At 56.0% G+C, this 10,728-nt stretch overlaps 1 protein-coding gene across 5 annotated transcripts in view; it reads left to right on the top strand.

The window, feature by feature from the left end:
- The first annotated feature begins 3,450 nt into the window (after window positions 1-3,450).
- Window positions 3,451-10,728, top strand: part of USP22 (ubiquitin specific peptidase 22) — a 119,920-nt gene continuing 112,642 nt past the window's right edge. Inside the window, exons 1-2 of one of the 5 annotated variants that reach the window (XM_069733917.1) lie at window positions 3,493-3,705; window positions 10,162-10,602. The gene's annotated coding sequence lies outside the window, so the exon portion shown is untranslated. Of the gene's footprint in view, window positions 3,779-10,161; window positions 10,603-10,728 lie in introns of all 5 variants that reach the window. The other 4 variants (XM_069733918.1, XM_069733920.1, XM_069733916.1 and 1 more) reach the window with 4 other exon arrangements.

The following is a 10,728-nucleotide window of genomic DNA, read 5'->3' as shown; positions in this document are numbered from 1 at the left end:
GCCTCCAATGGTCCTTCTTGACTTGTAGTCCCGTCTTATACATAAAAAACATATATAATTATTATGCCTATAAGTTACAATTATATTTCTTCCCATTATTTAGCCTTGATATTGAGCCAGACTTTTTTGCTGCCCACACAGTCACAGGATCACCCACAGGTGCTCCCATACAGGACAAGCTACCATTTATCATACATCAAGCTTAAAGTTCCAATAATGTGTATATTATTGCATTATTCTCGTATGTCACTGCATTTTGTTTCAAGGGCTGCGTCCCTTGCTTTATTCAGGCTTTACTGTTGCCACTATGCACCTTACGTGTGATTTGACTGTCATACTTCCCTATTGCCTCTCCCTCCTCTCCCCCCCCTTTTATACTTGTTAAAAATTAATAAAAACATTGGAAAAGAGGTTGCGCCGGGGATAAGGCCTCATGACGTGTCTGGTCAGTTGGAACGCCTCATCTCCAACAAAAGCAAAAGGCAGTGCTTCTGCAGTGGAGCCTGGGAGTTGTTGTGGTGGTGTGAGATGTAACTGGTTGTCACGTAGCCGCCGACCCATAATAGACGATTGAAGACCCTTGAGTCTCCAGTTCGGCCATAGGCCCCAATGTAATTATAAACCTGTAGTTACTGTCAACTACAGCTAACAGAACTACAGAGAAAAACTGCTTATAATTGTAGAATTGGGAGCCTACGTACCCTGATATGTTTCCCATCCACTGCTCCAATGCAGTTTGGGAAGTCACAATTGTCCTGGAAACCACGGGCTATTTTGAGCCAATCAGCCTGTTTTGGCTCAGGCATCACAAGGTCCTTGAGTCTATCCCATATTTGCCTACAGATTGACCGCACAATGCCAGAAATTGTTGATCGGCCAATCAAAAACTCCAGGTGGAGTCCCGAAAATGACAATCCAGTGGTCAGGAAGCTGAAAGTGAACAAAAAAGCAATATTAGGTAGGTTTCAACAGTTCACACAAAACATGAATAAGCACAATCATATTTTATATTTTCTAAAACATGCTTAACGCTGGGAAGTGAAAAATGTCCTTAGGGTGCTTAACTATAACATTTCCCAAACTTTTTGAGATCTGCTTGTGACCTAATGTACCCATATACATGAAAATACCTGATAGAAACAAACACATAAAAAAAGATCATCAACATACAGTATGTGAGGATGTAGAATACATACCGTAAGGTTAGGAGAAGACGCTCCTCAGCGGAGATGGCTTTGTGCATCCTTGTGTCCAGATAGGTGATTCCTGGACGTAATATCTCCAACAATCTGTCAAATGTTCTGATCGTCATGCGACAGTAGAGATAGAACTTATCAGGATGTTCCCGCAGAGCTGTATATAGCCGATGAAAATGGCCTTTAGTGAGGCGTTTAGTCAGAAGAGGACGCACCCACAATCTTCTCCTCCTTCGCGGATCCACAATCACAGGGTATGGCTGGCCAAACCGACGAGACAATAACTAGTTAAACAAAACCCGCTGCGTTGGGGTGAACTGCAGGTGGTCAGACATGGTGCAAACGTTACCACAACACAACAGATGCACAACCACAAAATGGCCATATGGGAGGGTGCCACCTGTTGGAGAGGCCTTAAATAGGGTGGATGATGGTGATTTAAATGAATTTCAGCCTCAAAAACCGTTAAATGTCCATTTTGTCAGGTTGCGTGAAAAACGCATTACGGTGGGCATACGGATTACATACGCAACATTACATGCGCAAAATACGCGACCACACCTTGCCTACGGATTACATACGGATCACCATTTTTGGAATTTTGTGGCGTATTACAGCCGTAAAAAGCGGACCATATTTTCATACGCTGAGTGTGACGCCGGCTTTAGACATACACAGTGCCTAATTCATGCTTTCATGACTAAGTCCAATATTCCCGAGCCCCCTTACTCCTCTTGATCGGGGGCTTTACATTCTCTTGCTGGCCCACTGCAGATGCTATAAACACAGAGGGGTCTCCATAGATCTGATCCCACGTAGCGAAATCCACATCCAATCCCGTGGACTACATGCAGCAATGCTGTGGATTAACAGCAGATTTCACCCCAGGTGCTAATCTATAGTGAAAAGCCACAGAGTAAAAGGACAGATATCAAGGAAATGCTCCATCAGAGAAGGGCTCATTTCTGAATCATGTTTTGTCTTATGTAACTTTTCTCATATCACGATCTGTATTAAAAAAATTTTGGGGTTATTTTCTCATTGGCCCCTGGCTCGTTTTTAGGGCCCCATCCTGTACCCTTATGCCGGGATCACACATACGCGAGATCCGGCTGAGTCTCGCAGGTGAACACCCAGCTCTGGCACCGGCACTCCGGAGTGGAGCGTGTGGCTCCATGTATTGCTGTGCGGCTGCACGCTCCGCTCCGGAGTGCCGGCGCCAGAGTTGGGTTTTCACCTGCGAGACTCAGCCGGATCTCGCGTATGTGTGATCCCGGCCTAGAGTTTTTCTATCACTGAGGATTGCAATGCAGGGTTACTCCTCTGTAAGCGGCTGATGACACAGGATCCACCAATCACAATAGATTTGGGAACACACCGAGCCGTTACTAAAGGGGCATCCCGGAGTGTCACTGGCTGGGGAGCACCGTACATTCATGGTCCAGGCTGGGCTAGAAGTCTGCAGTAGCCCTGTGTGACTGCGGACTGACGGGAGAGCCGCGCAGGCGTCCGGTGGGCAACTGGCTGCCAGCGTGTAAAGCGCATGCACCGAGCTCACATGACTGCCCATCAGGGAAGCGTGGACAGCACACATTCGTCCCACACATGGACAACCCCTCTAATTTCCACACAGTTGTGTCTGTGCCCCTGCTCGCAGAGGTCCGGCTCTGTCCACAGCTGGCTGTCTCCATACTACAGTGCTGGTGACCAGTGAGGAGCAATAACGCAGGATAATGCGCTGTCTGCACTGATACCAAGGCCAGAAGCCCCACAGGTCCGCCATTAGAAGGACTGGCCATATAGTAAGGCAGCACCGGTCCTGCAGGGGTCACTGCTGTACTGGGAGCTCTCCCACCCGCAGCAATCACATCCTTCCACACACGAGCCAATGAGCGCCCGCTCTGCTCACATCCACAACACTTCCTCCCTGCGGGACACTACGGAGGTGACTACACCGGGAGGAAGTGACCTAGCGGCGCCAGCAGGGGGCGGACCCGGCAGTGAGCCTCGCTAGCGATAGACTACTCCTTCTGCCAATCATTCGTGCACACTAGCGCGGAAAAAACACGCCTCTAAGAGTGACGTGTCCTCCAGCCAATCAACGGCTGAGACAATAACTGTGCCGTCACATGGGGCGGAACCAGCAGTTATGATTGACGGTTAGGCACGCCCCCTGAGTGCGCAAAACGCCATGGTGAGGGGCAGAGTGGGCGGGGCTCGGCAGAATGGCAAGCTGTGCAGCCAATGACTAGGTGATTTGGCTTGGAATGCCCCGGGAGGAGGGCGGCCTTTCCTCGTCGTGTGGCGCGGCCGGCGGGAGAGGTGGGATTCCTGGTCTGCTTCGCCTCCGGAGACTGGGGAGACGGGGAAAGCCTCAGCGCTAGCAGGAGGCCGCCGGGAGCGCGCTGAGGAGCGGGTTACTGTCCGGCGTGGAGCGGCCGGGACCGGAGGCGCCTCTTCCTTGTGCGCAGCGCAGTGGCGTCAGGCGCTTTGTCTGCATCCCAGGCGGGTGAGGCGGAGACACGAGTAGGAGGAGGGAGCGGGGAGCGACCCCCAGGGTGGAGGTGCGGGGCACGGAGCAGGTATGGGAGTGTGGGCATGACGCGGAGGGCAGCGCGGGGCCGGGGCTCTGTACCGTCCTGCGAGGGAGGGCGGATGTTGGACCAGTAGCATCCCCACCGTGGGCACAATGTGGCGGCGGTGCAGGGCTGCTGGGCACTGAGGTGTCTGCACCTCCGGGCGTGTCTGCTGCACGGCCAGTACAATGGGCACTGCAGCCTGTGCCCTGCCTGTGCCGTGTACTGAGGGGACGGGCACTGAGGAGCCCTGTGTGGGGACGTGCTCCATGTACGATCAGGGGCGCAGGTGCCGTGTATGGAGGCTGCATCCTCACTGCCGGCAGCGCGGAGCGTGTGGCGGTGCCAGTGTGCTATGATGCCAGGAGCGCGGGGGTGCCAGTGTGCTATGATGCCAGGAGCGCGGAGGTGCCAGTGTGCTATGATGCCAGGAGCGCGGGGGTGCCAGTGTGCTATGATGCCAGGAGCGCGGAGGTGCCAGTGTGCTATGATGCCAGGAGCGCGGGGGTGCCAGTGTGCTATGATGCCAGGAGCGCGGGGGTGCCAGTGTGCTATGATGCCAGGAGCGCGGGGGTGCCAGTGTGCTATGATGCCAGGAGCGCGGGGGTGCCAGTGTGCTATGATGCCAGGAGCGCGGGGGTGCCAGTGTGCTATGATGCCAGGAGCGCGGAGGTGCCAGTGTGCTATGATGCCAGGAGCGCGGAGGTGCCAGTGTGCTATGATGCCAGGAGCGCGGGGGTGCCAGTGTGCTATGATGCCAGGAGCGCGGGGGAGCCAGTATGCTATGATGCCAGGAGCGCGGGGGAGCCAGTATGCTATGATGCCAGGAGCGCGGGGGTGCCAGTGTGCTATGATGTCAGGAGCGCGGGGGTGCCAGTGTGCTATGATGCCAGGAGCGCGGGGGTGCCAGTGTGCTATGATGCCAGGAGCGCGGGGGTGCCAGTGTGCTATGATGCCAGGAGCGCGGGGGTGCCAGTGTGCTATGATGCCAGGAGCGCGGGGGTGCCAGTGTGCTATGATGCCAGGAGCGCGGGGGTGCCAGTGTGCTATGATGCCAGGAGCGCGGGGGTGCCAGTGTGCTATGATGCCAGGAGCGCGGGGGTGCCAGTGTGCTATGATGCCAGGAGCGCGGGGGTGCCAGTGTGCTATGATGCCAGGAGCGCGGGGGTGCCAGTGTGCTATGATGCCAGGAGCGCGGGGGTGCCAGTGTGCTATGATGCCAGGAGCGCGGGGGTGCCAGTGTGCTATGATGCCAGGAGCGCGGGGGTGCCAGTGTGCTATGATGCCAGGAGCGTGTGGCGGTGCCAGTGTGCTATGATGCCAGGAGCGCGGGGGTGCCAGTGTGCTATGATGCCAGGAGCGCGGGGGTGCCAGTGTGCTATGATGCCAGGAGCGTGTGGCGGTGCCAGTGTGCTATGATGCCAGGAGCGCGGGGGTGCCAGTGTGCTATGATGCCAGGAGCGCGGGGGTGCCAGTGTGCTATGATGCCAGGAGCGCGGGGGTGCCAGTGTGCTATGATGCCAGGAGCGCGGGGGTGCCAGTGTGCTATGATGCCAGGAGCGCGGGGGTGCCAGTGTGCTATGATGCCAGGAGCGAGGGGGTGCCAGTGTGCTATGATGCCAGGAGCGCGGGGGTGCCAGTGTGCTATGATGCCAGGAGCGCGGGGGTGCCAGTGTGCTATGATGCCAGGAGCGCGGGGGTGCCAGTGTGCTATGATGCCAGGAGCGCGGGGGTGCCAGTGTGCTATGATGCCAGGAGCGCGGGGGTGCCAGTGTGCTATGATGCCAGGAGCGCGGGGGTGCCAGTGTGCTATGATGCCAGGAGCGCGGGGGTGCCAGTGTGCTATGATGCCAGGAGCGCGGGGGTGCCAGTGTGCTATGATGCCAGGAGCGTGTGGCGGTGCCAGTGTGCTATGATGCCAGGAGCGCGGGGGTGCCAGTGTGCTATGATGCCAGGAGCGCGGGGGTGCCAGTGTGCTATGATGCCAGGAGCGCGGGGGTGCCAGTGTGCTATGATGCCAGGAGCGCGGGGGTGCCAGTGTGCTATGATGCCAGGAGCGCGGGGGTGCCAGTGTGCTATGATGCCAGGAGCGCGGGGGTGCCAGTGTGCTATGATGCCAGGAGCGCGGGGGTGCCAGTGTGCTATGATGCCAGGAGCGCGGGGGTGCCAGTGTGCTATGATGCCAGGAGCGCGGGGGTGCCAGTGTGCTATGATGCCAGGAGCGCGGGGGTGCCAGTGTGCTATGATGCCAGGAGCGCGGGGGTGCCAGTGTGCTATGATGCCAGGAGCGCGGGGGTGCCAGTGTGCTATGATGCCAGGAGCGCGGGGGTGCCAGTGTGCTATGATGCCAGGAGCGCGGGGGAGCCAGTGTGCTATGATGCCAGGAGCGCGGGGGTGCCAGTGTGCTATGATGCCAGGAGCGCGGGGGTGCCAGTGTGCTATGATGCCAGGAGCGCGGGGGAGCCAGTGTGCTATGATGCCAGGAGCGCGGGGGTGCCAGTGTGCTATGATGCCAGGAGCGCGGGGGTGCCAGTGTGCTATGATGCCAGGAGCGCGGGGGTGCCAGTGTGCTATGATGCCAGGAGCGCGGGGGTGCCAGTGTGCTATGATGCCAGGAGCGCGGGGGTGCCAGTGTGCTATGATGCCAGGAGCGCGGGGGAGCCAGTGTGCTATGATGCCAGGAGCGCGGGGGTGCCAGTGTGCTATGATGCCAGGAGCGCGGGGGTGCCAGTGTGCTATGATGCCAGGAGCGCGGGGGTGCCAGTGTGCTATGATGCCAGGAGCGCGGGGGTGCCAGTGTGCTATGATGCCAGGAGCGCGGGGGTGCCAGTGTGATATGATGCCAGGAGCGCGGGGGAGCCAGTATGCTATGATGCCAGGAGCGTGGGGGTGCCAGGAGATCTTGCGGTGGTGCCAGCTTATTATGATGCCAGGAGCGTGGAGTGTGCGGGGGTGCCAGTGTGCTATGATGGCAGGAGCGCGGGGGTGCCAGTGTGCTATGATGCCAGGAGCGCGGGGGTGCCAGTGTGCTATGATGCCAGGAGCGTGGGGGTGCCAGTGTGCTATGATGCCAGGAGCGCGGGGGTGCCAGTGTGCTATGATGCCAGTGTGCTATGATGCCAGGAGCGCGGGGGTGCCAGTGTGCTATGATGCCAGGAGCGCGGGGGTGCCAGTGTGCTATGATGCCACGAGCGCGGAGGTGCCAGTGTGCTATGATGCCAGGAGCGCAGGGGAGCCAGTATGCTATGATGCCAGGAGCGTGGGGGTGCCAGGAGATCTTGCGGTGGTGCCAGCTTATTATGATGCCAGTAGCGTGGAGTGTGCGGGGGTGCCAGTGTGCTATGATGGCAGGAGCGCGGGGGGTGCCAGCTTACTATGATGCCAGTAGCGCGGAGTGTGCGGCGGTGCCAGTGTGCTATGATGCCAGGAGTGCAGGGGGTGCCAGCTTACTATGATGCCAGGAGCGCGGTGTGTGCTATGATGCCAGGAGTGCGGGGGTGCCAGCTTACTATGATGCCAGGAGCGCGGAATGTGCGGCGGTGCCAGTGTGCTATGATGCCAGGAGCACGGGGGTGCCAGGAGATCTTGCGGTGGTGCCAGCTTACTATGATGCGCGGAGTGTGCAGGGGTGCTAGTGTGCTATGATGCCATGAGCGCGAGGGTGCCTGTGTGCTATGATGCCATGAACGTGGGGGTGCCAGCGTGCTGTGATGCCAGGAGTGCGGAGTGCCAGCGTACTATGGTGCCAGGAGAGCTTGCTATGATGCCAAGAGCATAGAGAATGCAAAGGTGCCAGTGTGCTATGATGCCAGGAGTGCAGGTGTGCCAGTGTGCTGTGATACCAGGAGCGCGGAGCATGCAGGGTTGCCAGCGTGCTATGATGCCAGGAGTGCAGTGTGGGTGTGCCTGCGTGCTATGATGCCAGGAGCACGGAGCATGCAGGGGTGCCAGCGTGCTATGATGCCAGGGGTGCTAGCGTGTTATGCCAGGAGTGCAGAGTGTGCGGGGGTGCCAACGTGCTGTGATGCCAGGAGCGCGGAGCTTGCGGGGGTACCAGCGTGCTATGATGCCAGAAGCATGGCGGTGCCAGGAGCAACGGAGCGTGCGGGGCTCGCCAGGAGCGCACCTGCTGCCATAAAGCGAAGAGTGTGGAGCGTGCGGCGATCCAGGAGCGTGCCTGCTGCCATAATGCTAAGAGCGCGGAGTGTGCGGTGGTGCTAGGAGCGTGCGGTGATCCAGGAGCACGCCTGCTACCATAATGCCAAGAGTGCGGAGCATGTGGCGATCCAGGAGTGCACATGCTGCCATAATGCTAAGAGCGCGGAGTGTGCGGTGATCCAGGAGCGCACCTGCTTCCATAATGCCAAGAGTGCGGAGCATGTGGCGATCCAGGAGTGCACATGCTGCCATAATGCTAAGAGCGCGGAGTGTGCGGTGATCCAGGAGCGTGTGGTGATCCAGGAGCGCACCTGCTTCCATAATGCTAAGAGCGGGAGCGGAGTGTGTGGCGATCCAGGAGCGCGCTTGCTGCCTTAATACTGAGAGCGCGGAGTGTACGGTGGTGCCAGGAGTGCACCTGCTGCTATAATGCTAAGAGCACGGAGCGTGCAGTGATCCAGGAGAGCTGCTACTGCTATAATACTAAGTGTGGAGCGCATGGCGGTGACAGGAGCGTGCCTGCTGCTATAATGCTAAGAATGCGGAGCATGTGGTTTTGCCAGGAGTTTTCAGTGATGCCAGGAGCGTGCTTGCTGCTAAAATGCTAAGAGTGTGGAGCGTGCGGCGATCCAGGAGTGCGCCTGCTGCCACAATGCTAACAGCGCAGAGTGTGCGATGGTTCCAGGAGCACGCCTGCTGCTCTAATGCTAAGAGCGTGAAGCTTGCGACTATGCTAGGCGCATGGTGGGAGCTCCGCAGAGCATGCCATGATGCCAGGAGTGCAGAGTATGCCAGGAACATGGGACGGGAGCTCCGAAAGCGTGCTGTAATGCCAGTGTCGTCGAGCGTGCTGGGAGCGGGGAGGGAACTCCGCAGGGCATGCAGGCTGCTGTATTAGACACCTGTCCTCTGATGCCTCTGATGAAGTGCAGACAAGGTGTAAGGTTTTGAGGTGAAGTTGAAAAATGATCAGATGAACACACGGCCATGTCACCAAGGACGATCATTGTCATCCTGATGGTTTACCAGTTACATACACGGTCACCATTGCAGATAGTGGGGTGGAGGTTGCTAAACACTTCTTTACCTGCACAGTGAATTATCCGCACGCTGAAGGCCATCATTTATACAAATGGATCATTTGGTTCGGGCGTTGTGGGCACAGTGGGTGGGCGGTGTGGGCACAGTGGGTGGGTGCAATGTGTGGGCACACAGGTCAAATTGATAAACGTTTGAGAGAAATCTGCAGAACCCACATTAGAGATGTTTTCCTATGGTCCTCAGTTATCTTGGGCACGCACCCTGCTGGCTTGAGATGCCAGTACCCCGGTGGCATTGCGATGCTGCTGCTGTCAGAGCTGTTTAGGTTTTGCGGTGACCTCACTAATAAGGAACGGCTTCACAAGGAATTATACATGTGGCTCGTAATGACTGATGTCCTGATGTTTCGGCCCCATGGTGTTCTGCACCCTACATACGACATGTGGCTCTTACACTAGTGTCTATGTGTGGTCTGTGCAGTAATAGCCCCGGCCATACCTGCAGTGGATGTGAGGAGTGTTGCATGGTGTGGTAAAAATCATGGCAGTGATAGGACGAGGACTTGTCTGGCTGCTCGATCCCTTTCGCTTATAAATAACCTGTCAGTATAGTGGAAGTAAATGTTTTTGGTGGAGATCGCCATCAGCAGGGTGGTAGTGGCTGGTGCCGTGGACAACACACAGTACCAAAGTTCCATCTATTTATTGTATTTTAACACGTGCCCTATGATTGGCAGCTGTAACACCAGCTAAAAGAAGCAAACTGCGTTTAGTCGTGTTCAGAAATCAGGGTTCACCAGGCGCTTTCCGCACTGAAAATCCACTACCACATACATCAATGAAGGGGCTTTTATTACACTCTTAGCACTTTGCGGAATATAAGTCGGCTAGGATCTTGCAGTCTGCTGCATTCTTCATATGTGCGCCATATTTCTTGTCTTTCCTGTCAGTAGAGGGCAGGATATGCAGGTCACTAAGGCCCTTTAAGTGCTTCCACAACGAAGGCGCAGCGTCCAGCTGGTGACCACATACAGACAATGCCAATAACACCAGTTCTGTGGGTCAGGTGACGCTATTTGTACAATGCAGCTAAGGAGACTTAGTCCAGTAGCTCTATATTTTGAATACTTTAGGCAGCAATAGATGTTTCTCCAGACAGGATTGTGATGGTATCAATTTAATGTTTTGTAGGTTTGGAGCCCACACAATACCAGTACATCAGGCACGTGTCTTGTCTGAAATTTCGTACCTGTCGGCACACAAGGGGGAGCACGATGCTACTCATCAGACATCAAGTTTGAGTTCTTTAAAACTGACCATTAGAGAAACGCTCTGCTGACAACTCTCTGGACCCCCACATTAATATCTTGGCTGACTGTTCATTCAGGGGCATAACTATCAGCCAATACCACTGTCAACGCTTAACTTTGAAGAGAACAAAGAAATACAAGAGGGCTGGCAATTGCTCTGAGTACTTTTTTATGATCAGTGCTCTTTGTCACAGTTTTAGCCTTTTCTGGAGTCCACATAGTGCCGGATACACTATAGACCTGGCTGAAGTGTCACTTTAATGAATTGCTTGCTGTGAGTGATAGAGAAGAAAATCTCAATTTCTACCTGAAGTCTACATAGGTACTTAAATTTCTTTCTGTTCCTAATATGAATTTCAGATCTGAAATGTGTATCTCATTGACAACCACGTCAATGCACTTGCCGATGGAGACCTCCTGCCAGCATCTAGTGCAGTCCTGGGATGGC

Source organism: Ranitomeya imitator, chromosome 7, assembly GCF_032444005.1.
Source record: "Ranitomeya imitator isolate aRanImi1 chromosome 7, aRanImi1.pri, whole genome shotgun sequence".
Classification (NCBI taxonomy): domain Eukaryota; kingdom Metazoa; phylum Chordata; class Amphibia; order Anura; family Dendrobatidae; genus Ranitomeya; species Ranitomeya imitator.
The sequence above is the reverse complement of the archived record's forward strand: the minus strand, read 5'-3'. Positions and strand labels throughout refer to the sequence as shown.